The following is a 16,320-nucleotide window of genomic DNA, read 5'->3' on the forward strand; positions in this document are numbered from 1 at the left end:
TCTCAGCATCATGAGATTGAGCCCTGAATTGAGCTCCGTGCTCAGTGTGGAGTCTGCTTGAGATTCTCTTCCTCTCCCTCTGTCCCTCCCCCTGCTCATGCTGTCTCTCTAAAATTAAATAAAATCTTTAAAAAAACCAAAAACAAATCAAATGGGATTAATCCTGGGTTGTAAGGGTGGTTCAGTATTCTCAAATCAATCAATGTGATACATCACATCAATAAAAGATAAAAACCATATGATCATTTAAATAGATTCAGAAAAAGCATTTGACAGAGTAAAACATCCATTCATGATAATAACCCTCAATAAAGTAGGTCTATAGGGAACGTACCTCAACATAATAAAGGCCTTATGTGAAAACACACAACTAACATCATACTCAGTGGGCGAAAACTGAGAGCTTTCCCCTAAGATCAGGAACAAGACAAGGATGTCCACTCTTACCACTTTTATTCATTATAGTACTGGAAATCCTAGCCACAACAATCAGACAACAAAAAGAAATGCTTTCAAATTGGTAAGGAAGAAGTCAAACTTTCACTATTTGCAGATTCAGTAAAGTCACAGGATATAAAATTAATGTATAGGAATCTGTTCCATTTCCATACACTAATAATGAAGCAGCAGAAAGAGAAATTAGCAAAATCCAATTTGGAGTTGCACCAAAAATAATAAAATACCTAGAAGTTAACTTAACCAAGGAGGTGAAAGACCTGTACCCTAAAAGCTATAAAACATTGCTGAAAGAGATTGAAGATGACACAAAGAAATGGAAAGACATTCTGTGCTCATGGATTGGAAGAACAAATATTGTTAAAATGTCTATACCACCCAAAGCACTCTACAGATTTAATGCAATCCCTATCAAAATACGAATAGCATTTTTCGCCGAACTAGAACAAATAATCCTAAAATTTGTATGGAACCACAAAAGACCCCGAATAGTCAAAGCAATCCTGAAAAAGAAGAACAAAACTGGAGGCATTGTAATTCCAGACTTCAAGTTATATTATAAGGTTGTATTAATCAAAACAGTATGGTACTGGTACAAAAATAGACACATAGATCAATGGAATAGAAAACCTAGAAATAAACCCACAATTATATAGTTAATTAATTTTCAACAAAGGAGAAAAGGATATCCGATAAGGAAAAGCCAGTCTCTTCAACAAATTGTGTTGGGAAAACTGGACAGCAACATGGAAAAGAATGTAAGGGGACCAGCTTCTTACACCATATACAAAAATAAACTCAAAATGGATTAAAGACTGAAATGAGAGACCTGAAACCATAAAAATCTTAGAAGGGACAGCACGGGAAGCAATTCCCTGACATTGGTCATAGCAACATTTTTGTACATATGTCTCTGGAGGCAAGGGAAATAAAATAAAAAGCTTTTGGAACTACATCAAAATAAAAAGCTGCTGCACAGCAAAGGAAACAGTCAACAAAACTAAAAGAAAAGCTACTGAATCGGCAAAGATATTTGCAAAAGTCATATCCAATGAAAGATTAGTATCCAAAATATATAAAAAACGGGTACAACTCAACACCAAAGAAACACAGATAATCCAATTAAAATGGGTAGAAGATGTTAACAGATATTTTTCCAAAGATGACACACAAATGGAGGGAGGGAGGGAAGAAAACACCTGGCTTAGATTGGTCTTCTGTATACTTATTATTCACATAGTAAGGGACAAGGAAAAGCTATTAATCCCATAAAGACATACTTAATGTTGGGTTTCTTGGGCACTGAAGGGCCTTTATTGGTAGATTGAATGACATAGTATGAATTGCCCTTTCTATATTCATATGCAGCAGAGTGTGTCATTGGAGAGACATTGACTTTCCTTTAGCAATTGGATTGTGGGATAACTTTAGGTATGCAGAGGTGATGGAATAGTGAAACCATAGAGAGAGACTATGCTTTCAGACTCATCACTGTATTATCCTAGTTTCATAGAGTAATTGTGCAATTTTAAGATCTCTTCATGTCCCTCACCTCCAGATAGTTAGGTACAAAGCAGTCAATTTGAGGGTACCTATTCTTTAGTCACCATTGCCTGAACACCCTCTTTGCTGATGTGCACACAGAAACATTTGCATGCACACACATGTTTTTCATAAGGACTTCCCTTAGCAGTTAATCACAGCTAAGGAATTTTATTTCAGGTGATCTTAGTGGTCTCAGTCTCCTCTTTTTAGAAATTAAGTGGGGTGGTTTTTGTGAACATCCACTGACCACATATCCCAAAAGCTGGATGATTTGGACTTTGATTTGGCTGAAATTGGACTTTTCGTTCCTTTAATGGTGGTGATTATCCTCTGGACTCTCAGCCCATTTCTAGAAAGCCGTGGTGAATGCTTGCCCAGATATACGTCTCACCTTCTTAAATTTCATACAAATGAGGGGAAATAGCAAGAGTGCACACATACTAAATGTGCTGGAACAGTATTTATCAGGGAAAATTTATTGAGACAGCAGTAACAGAAGTGTGTGAGTCTCCTGTTGCTCAGTGAATTATAGGCCAGTGCCAAGAATTCAGGCTAGGGTGGAAATCAGACTTGGCAAGAGGCATTCTAACAGTTTGGCAGAGGAATTTTAAGTTATGATTAAGGAAGCACCAGCCCCGCTGGTGTGATTAGTGACTAAGAAACAATGGCAATATGTCTCATCAGAAGTCGTCTCTGGAAACCTTTATTATGTGACAGAGTCTGGCTGCAGTCTGGGCCATCAAGTAGATGGAGACTAAAGGTACTTCTATATTCAGAAACACTTCTGATGACCCCCTGGATGGAATATACTCATTAAGGATGTGCCCATACCTCTATCCTGTTTTATATGATAATTTGTTTCTAGGTCCAAACATTATGTCATGTAAGCATGATACCAGCCTGTCTCACTCTAGTATGAGTACAAATTAGTGTATTTCAAGTACATCAGGAACATAGGTGTGGGTTAGCTGATCTGGGCTGAGAGAACTGCTCTTGGCACTGTTCTCTCACATGTTTTGGTGTCTGCTGGCTATTGACTTGTCTAGAATGGCCTCAGCTTTTTTCCAGGTGCCTCATACATGATTCTGTAAGGCTTGCTTGTTCCTATGATGATGGCAGAGGTCAAAGAGAGAGCAAGAAGAATAATAAGGAAACCACTGGTCTCCATGTAGGTGACTGCCCTTGGCATGGGAATGAGGCTGTAGATACATTCTAAAGAAGAAAAAAGATCCTTGCCTAGTGTTATGAGATCTAAAGAAGAAAAAGATCCTTGCCTAGTAAGTAATTCATTTGAGGCTAGAATGGGCACACACTGTCTTGCCCTTGGATTTCTCCAGAATTCCCACGAGGCCATCCCAAATTCTTGAAATTTTCATGGGTGGTGAATATTTTGTTCATCTGTCTCTGATCTTCCAACAGGGGGTGGGGGCAGAACACTTCCAGCACCTGCTAACACACTTACTTTGCTCCTAAAACTTCCTAGCAAACTTGATTTATATATCATATAATAGTATTGACAAGTGAAAGTGATTGTCATTAGTGGGTCTTAGATCCCAAGGTTTAAGAAAAAGGTCATTTGGAATGGCGCCCTCTTTCTCCAAAATGATAGAGATCATTGCAGGATGCTTGGAAAAAAATCTTAGAAGTTCTCAACCTTTATGCTTTATCTGTGAATCGCAGCCTTGGTAATACTTTCCATATTAGATAGTGTATGCCTTTGGGACAGTCCATAAAAATGGTCTTACCCCATCTTTCTTAGGAAAAATAATCTGCATCCTGAGGGTGGCTGTCAGGCATTGCTAACAATCCTCTGGTATCTTTTTTGGAAAATTCAGTTCTTACTCTCACAGCTCTTAGGGAATTGATAACGGAATGGGTTATTTTGCTTAGAGGACACATTTGTGATCAGGGTAGTGGACTTGAGAGTTCAGGGTTGATATGCCCAACAGTAATTCTCCCTGAAGCCTATCTCCCCAGACAAGGAATTGATCAACAAATCTCAATGGAAAGTGGCTATAGTTTAATAATTAATCCTGGTAAGCCATAGGACTTGGAACTTTAGTCCCATATCATGCCAGTGAAGATATATGAGTTAGTTATGACTACTTAACAAACTACTCCAAAGTTCAGTGGCTTAAAACAACCATCTTTATTATTCTTCACAAATCTGTGTATTAGCTTGGCATAATGTACTGGTCTGATCTGGGCTGAGATTAACTGGTTTTGGCTGTGTTCTCTCACATGTTTTGGAGTCTGCTCGCTGTTGACTTGTCTAGAATGACCTCAACTTTTTTCCAAGTGCTTCTCATACACCTCTGGCAGGCTTGCTTGTTCCTATGATGATGGCAGAGGTCAAGAGACAGAGCAGCCATCACTGTGTAAAATAGGTAATGGAAGTGGACATGTGCTTTTTAATTTTCTGATTACAGTACATTTGCTAACATCTCATTGGCCAAGGCAACTCACAGGCTGATCTCAGAGTCGGAAAAGGAAAGGATTATGAATTTATAGGTCAAAGCATATGGATATAGGGCCAACATTAATTGAGGCTTTAAGCATAAATCTGCCATAGACCATCTTTTGTTCCAAATTATTTATTGCTTCCCCAATGCAGAATACATTCATTTCCTTCAAGTCCTTAAGGAATCGCATCCAATTATAGCATCAGGCTAAGAGTCCAGTATTTTATGGTATATTTTTAAGTCAGGATGTGTTCTGCTTAATCCAGACACCTATGAACAAGTTTGTTAATACCACATACACCCAACATATGGGTTAAACAAGGGCAGTATAATCACAAGAGACATATCCATTCAAAAAAGGGAAGAAAGAAAACTGCATAGCCCACATTTGTCCATAGTAATTCTGAAATCTACCTGGGCAAATGCTGCTAGGTCTTCCCACTCTGAGGTTAGAGACCGTTCCTTGATAAGACCCAGTTCTGCTGTTTGGGAGTGGCTAACCAGCCCGTTGTTTTCCATAGCTCTTTGCTTCATCCTCTGGGATGTACTGTTTTCCTTGCTGCTTGACCACTTTTGAATAGGGCGTCACTGCTCTCTGAGCAGTTTTCTCAGCTTTTCCTGCCTGTAAAAAGTTGGTGTCCATTTAGAAATGGAGCAGAATTGTTGAAAGTTTATCCTGTTTCTCTAAGGTCACACAGGGTCATCGTGATATTTTTACAGTTTTTAAAATATAAGGAAAAATATGCTGTTGTTACCTATTATACATAACTATGATTCCAGGAAATAATATCATCTTGTTGATTTGTTAATTTTATGTCATATTTTATCTTAAGAATTTTCATAGACAAAAGAGCAAAATAGCATTGCCTGAGGTGGTTGCATTACTATGGTCACAGCTTCTGTCAATGAAATACATTATTCAGCAACATTATTGTCTCACATTTCGGTGTCCTCTTACCCTGGGCATTGTTCTTTCAGTTTTGAAAGATTGAACTTGAGAATAGTATAGAACAGAAATAGTGTGCCATATCTCACTGACATAGTTATTTCTCTTTTATTACATTATATGTTCCTTAACTATAATTTATGGTCAAGGAACTTTTAAGCTAACTATTTTAAATATTTTTTGAAAAGATGACAATAGTTTATAGGCCTTTTGTATTTCTGTAAGGGTTAATTTTGTGCAAAATATGTAGTAAAGAAAGGGCTCATTATGTATATAACAAATGTTTGTGATTCCAAGAGAACTTGGTTAAAATTATTTTTCCTGTGTTAATCATTCTCATATTTCACACTAAAATTCAATAAAATTTATGGCATTTTAACACACTTTCATGTACTTATTACAAAAGCCATAGATGTTTAAATTATTTTTCTCATTTTGACTATGTTATGCTAATTGATTTTCTCCAAGTCCATCCTATTATTTTTATATCCTCTTTCCTCTATAATTTGGAGATTTTGGAAATTAATGACTTATTTCTCTGGGATGATTATTGGATGATAAAAAGTAGTTAGGCTTCTTAGGGAAGGGTTGTAATCAATATATTCTATGATTATTCTTTTAATAATATTTGTTGATTTAAACTAATATAACCTAATTTTTCCCCAAATCTCAGGCAAGAAAATAGTTTGAGGAAATATGCATATAAATGAGCTACTGCAACAAAGCAATAAACATCAATGAGAGGAAGTAATTATATTTATTCTGAAGTTCCAAATGGGGGCAAAAGTATACAAATTTTGATAGATGGGTAGCAATATAATCACCTGTGATTTCCACAAGAAAAATAAATTAAGAGGTAGGGGAATAGGAAAAGAATATAATAATAAAAAAAAAACCCAAACAGATTAAAACAAATTAAAATTTCTATGCCAGGTCTTTTTTGTTTTAAGATTTTATTTATTTATTTAAGAGAGAGCGTGAGCATGAGCAGGAGGAAGGGCAGGGGGAGGGGGAGAAGAAGGCTCCCCGCTAGTGGGTAGTCTGACTTAGGGCTTGATTCTAGGACCCCAGGATCATAACCCGAGCCGAAGGCAGATGCTTAAACAACTGAGCCACCCAGGCACCCTGCCAGGTCTTTCTTTAAGACTTGAAAGAAAGAACTCACTCTCTTTTCCTTCCTTCCTTCCTCCATCTTTTCCTCCCTCCTTCCCTTCATTCCATTCTTTCTCTATAATATGAAATGATAAATAGCTATGTCATTTATTACACATAAACATGATGACATTGATTTAAGGATGTCATGAGAAGAAATACCCAAGTTATCTCCCTTAGTTACTATCGTAATGACTATAAAGACAAACTAGCATACAAGTCAAAGCAGAATTTTCATTCAGCCACAATAATGACTACTTCTCTGAGCTCAGAGACAATGAATTATACTTTTTCATTCACTTCTTAGGGATTAGTTTAGTACCTTGCTCTTGGTAAGCTCTCAAAAAAATCATTTTTAATGAGAAAGTATTTAAAAGAAATGACAAAAGGATTTTAATTTCCATAGTATTTTAATGATTTTCCAAATCTAATGACAAATGGAAAGAAAGTGTGATAAAGGAGTTAATGGAGATCAGTCCCAAACATGGCTATTCCATTAGCAAATCATGTACATTTTCTTGGCCTCAAATTTCTTAAGTGTAACACAAAGGAATAAAACTAGAGGACCTTGACAATGTTTACAATTTATGAGTTTTGAAAAGTATTTTTAAAAAGCTGAAAATTGGTTTGCTCATTATTATGGTTTCATTGCATTTTTTGGTATAATTTATTCTACAGTCATGGAATACCAACTCTATGTCATGTATGTGTAAAACTCCAGGAGAGAAAAATGAGTAAGATAAACTTTCCCTCAAGAGTTTATAATCTAGTTGGAGAGATAACAATAAATTTATTACTGTAATAAAATAATACAAATGCTGTGACTGAAGATGCACAAATGAGTAGTTCTATTCTTGCTGACGGTCTCAATGTGTTCAGGTTGCTATAACAAAATGCCATAGACTAGGTGGTTTACAAACAAAAGAAATTTATTTTTCATGGTTCTGGACGCTAGAAAGTCCAAGATCGAGGTGCCTGTAGATTTGCTGTGTGTTGAGGCCCTCTTCCTGGTTCATAGACAGCTACCTTTCTGCTGGGTCTTCACAGGGCAGAAATGGTGAGGGAGCTCTCTGGGGCCTCTTTTGTAAGGGCACCGATTCCATGTATGAGCACTCACCTCTCAAAAGCCCCACATCCACATGCCGTCATATTGGGTGTGGGGATTTAACATATGAATTTGGAAGGGATATGGTTAGTTTATTGCACTAGAAAAAACTGATGGAGTGTTGAGAACTAATTTCTAGAAAAGATTTCGAATGTTCTGAACCCCGAAAGATGATGGTCTTTGCTCATGGACGTGGTAGCAGAGGAATTTAGAGATTTAAGGTACAGAGCATGATAGGGCAATTATGTGCAATGTCATGTTATAATTGTGATAGAGGAACTGAAAAATTTTGTTCACTCATTTTTTCTTTCACTAAACTAAAAAATTTAGTGTTTCTTTAGGACACGTGGCTCTGGGAAGATAGGAGGTTTCCTGGAATATTTTATTATATTATTAAGATTATCTTTAAGTAACGAGAAACTGTTTTTTTTTCTTTTTGACTTGGGAGTAGGAATATATAGAATGAAGGAGAGAATTAAACCAGTTGGGGAAGGGGACCTAACACTTTATCCTCCTTATTCTTAGGGCTGTTTTTCATATTTTAGTTTCTCTTATTCAACTTTTTTCTTTCAGGGCCTTAAAAAAACTATTTCTGAGAAAAAATGACCTGCTTAAAAGACAGCGTTTTTTTTTTTTTTAAGATTTTATTTATTTATTTGATAGGGAGAGAGAGCATGTAACCACAGGAGCAGGGGCGAGGGGCAGAGGGAGAAGCAGGCTCCCCACTAAGCAGAGAGCCCAACAAGCAACTTGATCCCAGAACTCGGAGATCATGACCTGAGCTGAAGGCAGATGCTTCACTGAATGAGCCACCCAAGAACCCATGAAAGAAAGTTTTTTTTATTGAAATGGGGTAAGTCACCTTCTCAGTTGTATTGCCGCTAATGGTTATTTCTCCATCAGGGACACTGACATGCAGTGTGCTGGCTCCGATGAGCCTGGGGCGTAACTGGTGAGCAATGAAGCAATGAAGCAATGGGAAGTGTGTGCTCAAACAAACTTTTTTTTTTTAAATTGAGGTGTAATTGACATATAACAGTAGATTAGATTCAGATGTATAATGATCCGCTATTTGTAAATATTGTGAAATGATTACCATAATGTCTCATTAACATCTTTCACCATACAAAGTTGCATACATTTTTTTTTTCTTGTGGTGAGAAACTTTTAAGATTTATTTTCTTGGCAACTTTCAAATATGCAGTATATAGCCACATTCACGTATTCTCCTTTTTTCTTAGTGATGGCATAACTAAGTCCTAGATGACATATGAGAAAAGTGAAGTATATCTTATAGCTGCAACAGTTATTAGTTAAAACCTGGAAATAATATGTTGAGAACAATGTCATAGAAATTCTAATTTAAATCAGAAGAGTCAGAATTTTGTGTTTTATATCAGCCAGTTGCTTAGAAATAATTTTGCAGGACTTTCCTTCTTCAGATACAATCACTCGGCAGCTATTTGGAGGTGTAATTGAATTTGAGCTTCATCCAAATAGTCAAAAAGGCTCTTACGGGAAACAGCAGGGGTGTCATGAGAATACAAGCTTAAAATGACAACAGTGTCACAGTGGACACTAGAATTCTTCTGAGCACTAAGTTGTATCTGCTCATGTGTTCTACAAGTATAGGTCAGTTTTCTTATGAGAGATAACTAAAAATTATTCTAAAAATCTGGGGAAATCTCTTTGGGAGTGCCCACTGTTTTCATAAAATGTTCACACCCATGACTTCTGTATTCGTTTTCCATCCTAATCAATACAACATATGATTTGCTAGACTGAACGGTTTATTAGAGAACCACCATGGGATCCACTGTGGAATGGCACATTTGCTCTTGTTTAGGTCATCTAGAGAAGTTACAAATGGACTTGGAACACGCTTGTTTTTTCTCTTTGAATTGTGTATATTTGTCAATGAGTTCAGTTGCATAATTTTGCTAACATGCTGAATGCTCTTCGAATATTTTTATAGGGATGATGTAGTTAGTGTCAAGATTGAAATAGATCATAAGAATTATTTAATAAAAAAAAATAGTTCTTAGGGTGCCTGGGTGGCTCAGTCGTTAAGTGTCTGCCTGCAGCCCAGGACGTGATTCCAAGGTCCTGGGATTCAGACCCGCATCGGGCTCCCTGCTCTGCTGGGAGCCTACTTCTTCCTCTCCCACTCCCCCTGCTTGTGTTCCCTCTCTCGCTGGCTGTCTCTCTCTCTGTCAAATAAATAAATAAAATCTTAAAAAAAAATAGTTCTTAGACTTTAGGGAGTTACATACTTCTGTAGACCCTGCTCCTTCACCAGACTGCATGGACATAAAGCCCCTCCTTGTTCCGTGAGTTAAAATTAAAAGAAAACTTGACTGATGTATGTGGTGTCTGAGGTCAAACAAAGTTAAACAACTTGTTTAGAATACACTTCTAATTAATCTGAGCCTTAGGAGTGTAACCCTCGTAACTTGATTTCAGAATCAATGCCCTTTGTAATACCAAGTGCTCTCCAAATAGTCAAATGCCAGTTGTCTTCATATGTGATTGTAGGGCTCAGTAGACTCTGTCTGCATTGCTGTGCGATCATATACTTTGCATCAAGCTTGCATCACCATTGTTTCTATCCTTTAAGGTCTCTCATTAGATGGTAGTTCCACCAATTTCTTGATCAGTTTGGGCTTTTTACTCTGACCATCACAGTTTCATCTTTCTTAGGTCAGTGTGAAGTTTGGGGTGGATATAGGATAATAATCAGATGGACATAAATGAAAACTACTTTTACAAACTGCATGATACATTTAAACATTGTATATTTAGCTTTTAAACATATCTGAGAAAAAAGAAATAACCTAGAAAAAATACATCCTTAGCCTGAGTTAGTTTTCAAAATTTCAGATCTTGTTTTTTATATGGGTTTCTGAAATTGGGTTTAACTGGATATTATTGCATATTTGCAGTACTTTTCTCTCTTAAGAGACAAGCTGTTCCTTTATCTTTCTCTTTTTAGTTTATTTTAAAAGACTAGCGTTTGTCTCTACACTTTTAAATACTACAGAAATTCTTTCATTTTTTTGAGTAAATTGTGATCACTGGGTTTGCTCTGTACAGTAAATGTAACAGAAAAGACAAAAATAATGATGAAATTTCTTGTTTTCTTCTTCCCACTCTTTAAAAGAAACCCTATATGCTTGTGAGGAATCATCCAGTGTAAGACTGAACACAGTACTTGCTCTATCAATATTGAGCCGATGAAGTAGCATGGACTAGAACAAAAAGGACAGAATTTCTAAGTAGCTTGAATGTGGTCCTCCCATTTTTTGACTCAGTATTTTATTCTATTTAAAGCTATTTAATTTGTACTGGACTTCAAATAATTTTCAATAGTGAGAAATGAGATAAAATAGCACAAATGGACAATTTTATACTGAAAAAGATATTTTTAAGAAGCTCCTAATAAAAACGTTTCGTCATAATTCTTATCTTCCAGCAACTGAAAGCAACAGCTACATTAAGTTTGAACCCTTCTATTAAACAACAGTTGTTGTTTAAAATACTGTACATGCTAAACCTAAAGAAATATGGCCACTTGAATATTCTGAACTAAAAATACACATGGCACTGATCTCATTTCCATTGTAAATTCCAATCTGCATGAAATTAAGAGGCAGAGATTATTTGGAGGCAGATGGGCTTCTCCTTGGATGTTTTATTTGAGTTTAGTTGTTTAATTAGGTTTGCTCCAATGCTAAATAGTTATCTTGAGGGTGCAGATCATGAGTCCGTGCATCAACAGTTGATAAGCTAGCATGTCTATAAGTCAGCCAAGAAGGGGAAAAAAAGGGTATTCTATGTTTGGGAAGCTGGGCTTGTTAAGCCAGTGACCACATACATTTTAAAAGGTAGATAAATTCCACTGTATTAGCTTAGATGAAATTATTTTAATTGTGGAAGGTTTTGGCTGGGAGGGACCTAGGAAAGAGAATAATCAGCTATCAAGCATGGATTCCATTAGCCAGGTGGTGTGGCGCATGCATTATACACAGGATCTCATTTAATCCTCATAACAATTTATGAGACAGGTGAGGAAACAAAGATTTTAAGGGCGAATAATTTTCTCAGGATAATTAGAGAGCCAGATGTTGAATTAAAGTTGGAATGCACAGTATATTCTGCTAAGCATTCTGATATGCCCTTATTTTGGGAAACCATGTTTTACAGCTCACCGACTAGAGAGCTGGGGCTTGCACATCTCAGTTAAGTGGATGGAAGTGCAATCAGAGATTTGCTGAGAAGCACTTTCTTAAGATGATCACATCATATTTAAATGGGTCAGAATAGTGCCAGAGTTCACTCCAGTTTGTGCAGCTGAGCACACTGCCAGTGTTTCAAGGATCAATACCTTTGATGCGATTGCTACAAAATGCCCCATTATGGGGGCTTGGTGGCTGTGCCAAGGCAGCTTAATGTACCTATGAGGCCTCTAGGTGATGCCCTCTGCCCTCCAGAGAGGTCACAACTGACTACAGGCAAGAAGTGTAAACTCTGAACAGGTGTTTAGAGCTGCCCTTGACTGTTTTTTATCTTTTTGTCTCTGAAGTACTCTTTTTCCTTCCCTTCTAACAAATCAGGTTCTAATAAATAAAGAGAAAGCTAATCAGCATAAGGCTTTGTGCTTGGTAAGCACTTAAGTATTCTTTAGAGCTTTTGATTCTCACACCAACCATTTGAGGTAGTTTTATCTCAACCTTTTTAAAATGAGTGAACAAAAACCCCAAGTGCACTGGATATTTACCCCAAAGATACAGATGCAGTGAAGAGAGGGGCCATATGCACCCCAATGTTCATAGCAGCATTGTCCACAATAGCTAAATTGTGGAAGGAGCCGAGATGCCTTTCAACAGATGAATGGATCAAGAAGATGTGGTCCATATATACAATGGAATATTACTCAGCCATCAGAAAGAACGATTACCCAACATTTGCAGCAACATGGACGGGACTGGAGGAGATTATGCTAAGTGAAATAAGTCAAGCAGAGAAAGACAATTAGTATATTGTTTCACTTCATTTATGGAACATAAGAAATAGCAGGAAGATCGGGAGGAGAAGGAAGGGAAGAATGAAGAGGGGGTAAACAGAAGGGGGAGTGAACCATGAGACACTATGGACTCTGGGAAACAAACTGAGGGCTTCAGAGGGGAGAGGGGTGGGGTATTGGGATAGGCCGGTGATGGGTATTAAGGAGGACACATATTGCATGGAGCACTGGGTGTTATACGCATCATGGAACACTACATCAGAAACTAAGGATGTACTGTATGGTGACTAACATAACATAATAAAAAATTATTATTAAAAAAAAAAAAAAACCCCAAGTGCTAAAGTGCCCTGTAGTGACAGAGGCAGCATTTGAACTCAAGCCTCTTACACAAAAACCAGTTTGCATGCCATACTCCTTCTGGGTAGGATGACCAGATAGCCTGTTTTCCTGGGAGTCATCACCTATGCCTACTGCCTTGCCATAATTATTACTAGTGCCCCTTTTTATTTTCAAAGTGTCCAAGTTTGAATGATAAAGTCATGTTGGAGACAGTAGTGAAGTCAGCCATAAATTTCTCCCCTTTCACGGTATTAAATTATAAGCCTTTATCTCTAGTTTAGTGAAATTTTCCTTTCTATAAAGGAATCTCAGGCATCAGTGATAGGTGAGGGATGCTTGTTCATTTGCTGAAGGTGTGTGAATATTTCCATGAACTCTGAAGCCAAAGATGGAGAAACTGGCATATTTTGCACTTCCTGAGATCCAGCTGGACCCTGAACCTGCTTTCTGCTGCTGTGATCTGAGTGCACTTTTAATACTTGTGTTAGGGTTCTAACTATGCAAATTATAAAACCTACATTCAGAGCTTGTTTAAACCAAGAAAGGAATTGAATTTTGAGGTTCATAACTTGAAGTTCAAAGATGTCATCTTGTTTGGACACAGCTGACACCAGAGCTTCAGTCTCTTCTGTTTCTCTGTCTCCTGCTCTCTAGCTCTTTCCCATGCTTTTCCCTGAATGACCTTCATTTCTCAGAAAGGAACCTTTATTGCAGGGATGAAGAAAGTTACTGGCAACTTGAGCACTGCATTCTACCTTTCGCACCAGCTAAAAGTCCAAGGCTGATTCTCCCCGGACTAACTTGGGTTATATACTTATTCCTGAACCAATAATTGTAGTCAGTGATACGGAATGTTCTAATTATATAGATGTGGCATCATGTGCCCATCCCTGGAGGTTTATGGCAGGATTTGCCACAGCTTGAGAACACAGATAGAAGTTGAAGAGGAGTGTTTCCCTTAAAGAAGATAAAAATAAAGAATGGACAATAAATGGTGGGCAAAACAACACAAAGCAAACCAAACACAAGCTGTTCACTGTTCTGCTGCTTTGCCTGGTAGAAAAAAATATGTAACAAAGGAGGTATAAGTGGTGTAACTGGAAGGATGTTGTTTTCCTACAAGTGATATGAATGAGTGCTGATCATGGCCCATTCTACTCTGGAAGGGTAACAGAGATCCTAGGGCTTCCTTAAATTATGGAATACTGCTTCAGGCCTTTTGTTCTAAAGACTGAGTTTGTTCATGCAGATTACTTCGCTATTGCTCCTGACACAGATTATCACAAACTAAGAGCTTCAAACAACACAAACTTAGTATCTTACAGTTGTGAAAGTCAGAAATCCAAAGCAAATTTTATGGGACTAAAAACAAGTGTCAGCAGGGCTGTGCTCCTTCTGGAGGCTTTAGGCGAGAAGCTGTTTCTTTGCCTTTTCCACCTTCTAGAGGTTATCTTCATTCCTTGGCTCATTGCCCCTCCTTTATCTTCAGAGTTCATCAGTCCAAGTCCTGTTTTCATGTTCACATCTTTTGGGACTCTTACCCACATGCTTCCCTCTTATAAGGACCTTTGTGTGTATTTTGGGCCTCTCTGGATTACCTGAGTTATTCAGGATAATCTTCTCAATTCAAGATTCTTAACTTAATCACATCTTCAGAGTCCTTTTTGCCTTGTAAACGAACATATTCACAAGTTCTGGGAATTAGAACATGGGTATCTTTGGGAGAGCCATTATTCTGTCTACTACGGTGTACTTCTGTGAATTTGAGAAACTCCGTCCTCACTTAGAAATGGTTCAGCCATCACTCCCTGGATCTAAGCACTGAAGTTTTGGGAAATAAACACTTTTTTGCCTTCTTTCTTGAAGGCTAGTTTGGACAATAAGCCGTGGAAGGGAAATGATCACCAAAAGCTCCTTAGAGATCGTGACTTTGTTCTATAGCTTTAAACCTTCTGTTTCATTGTGTATCCTGCCCCACTAAGTCCTTTTACCTTGCATCACCCACGGTGAATAAGTAGTAAATATAGGTAGAACCAAAAGTGTCTTAGAGTCTTGAATGTTCTGTTGATTCAAAGGAGTTTGAGAGGAGAATCCTTATCTTACAGCCAATGTTAGATTTGATGGAAACACCTGACAGCACCAAGAATTCTATTGTTTGCTTGTGTGTTAAGGAAATTCATCATACACTTTGTGGTAGATAAATCACATATAACCCTATAATAGCATGTAACTTATTTATCTGTTCAGATTGTAAGAAACATTCGTTGAGGGCTTACAGCATGCTAACCACTAGGTTATTTGCTGCTTTTTAAAGTGCCCTTGGTCCCACAGTGGAGTTTTTCCTTATCTTTGCTGAGATACCTGCATAGAGAAAATCAGTTAATATATAGCAGGTGTTCTTGAGATGGACAGTGGAATCACTGAATGAGCTTTAGCAACATACATATGTCCATAGACTCATAAAGTCTGGGAGTGGGACCTAAAGAATATATAAAATCTTCTCAGGTGATTGACACATACAACCCTGATTAAAACTGGACTTTTCATTCTAAGGCACTCCACTTGAAATGGCTTTAAGGTCCTTTGATCCTTTTCCAATCCCACATTTCTTCACTGTGATGACCATAAGAGTAAAAATAAAGAGGTACCTGGCTAATGATGCAACCAGAGGTTAGGATTCTTTCAGTTGTACAGTTCTTGGGAATATGGAAGGACTTTATAATGTTCATGGGAAATCTTGGCTTTTTTGGGTAGAAATACTGAGGAATATACAATGGATAAGAGTAGCTAACACTTTATTTTCTTACAATGAGAGGAAATCAATGGAGTTCATTTCTGTTTCAGTTTTTAACATAATTCTTCACTGCTTTTATGGTTATGGCTGTTTGTATGTCAGACAACCATACAGTAACTTTGTGAAAAGTTATTAAAATACCATTATTGGCCAGGGATGTCACAGTAACCTTCTATTACAATAGAAATCTCCTCCTCCTCTACTTCTTCCTTTCCCATTCTTTTTGTTTAAAAGTAAAAGAAACCCAACAGAGACTTGTTTAGGGAATTTATTGACATGTAACTTGGGAAGATAGAAGTAGTACAGTCTTTAAGCGCCATGAGATACAGAACTCAAAAAATGCTCTTTTTCTCTGTCTCTTTCTCTCTTTCTCTCCTCACTATATGTGGGCTTCTAGGTAATAAATAATTTAGCCTTGCCCAAAGAGAAGGTCTGGCCTTTGCCCTCAGTTTCTGGGAAGTAATATCTGGGCTCTTGGAATGTATGCCTGATAGG

Source organism: Ursus arctos, unplaced genomic scaffold, assembly GCF_023065955.2.
Source record: "Ursus arctos isolate Adak ecotype North America unplaced genomic scaffold, UrsArc2.0 scaffold_7, whole genome shotgun sequence".
In the NCBI taxonomy this organism is placed as follows: domain Eukaryota; kingdom Metazoa; phylum Chordata; class Mammalia; order Carnivora; family Ursidae; genus Ursus; species Ursus arctos.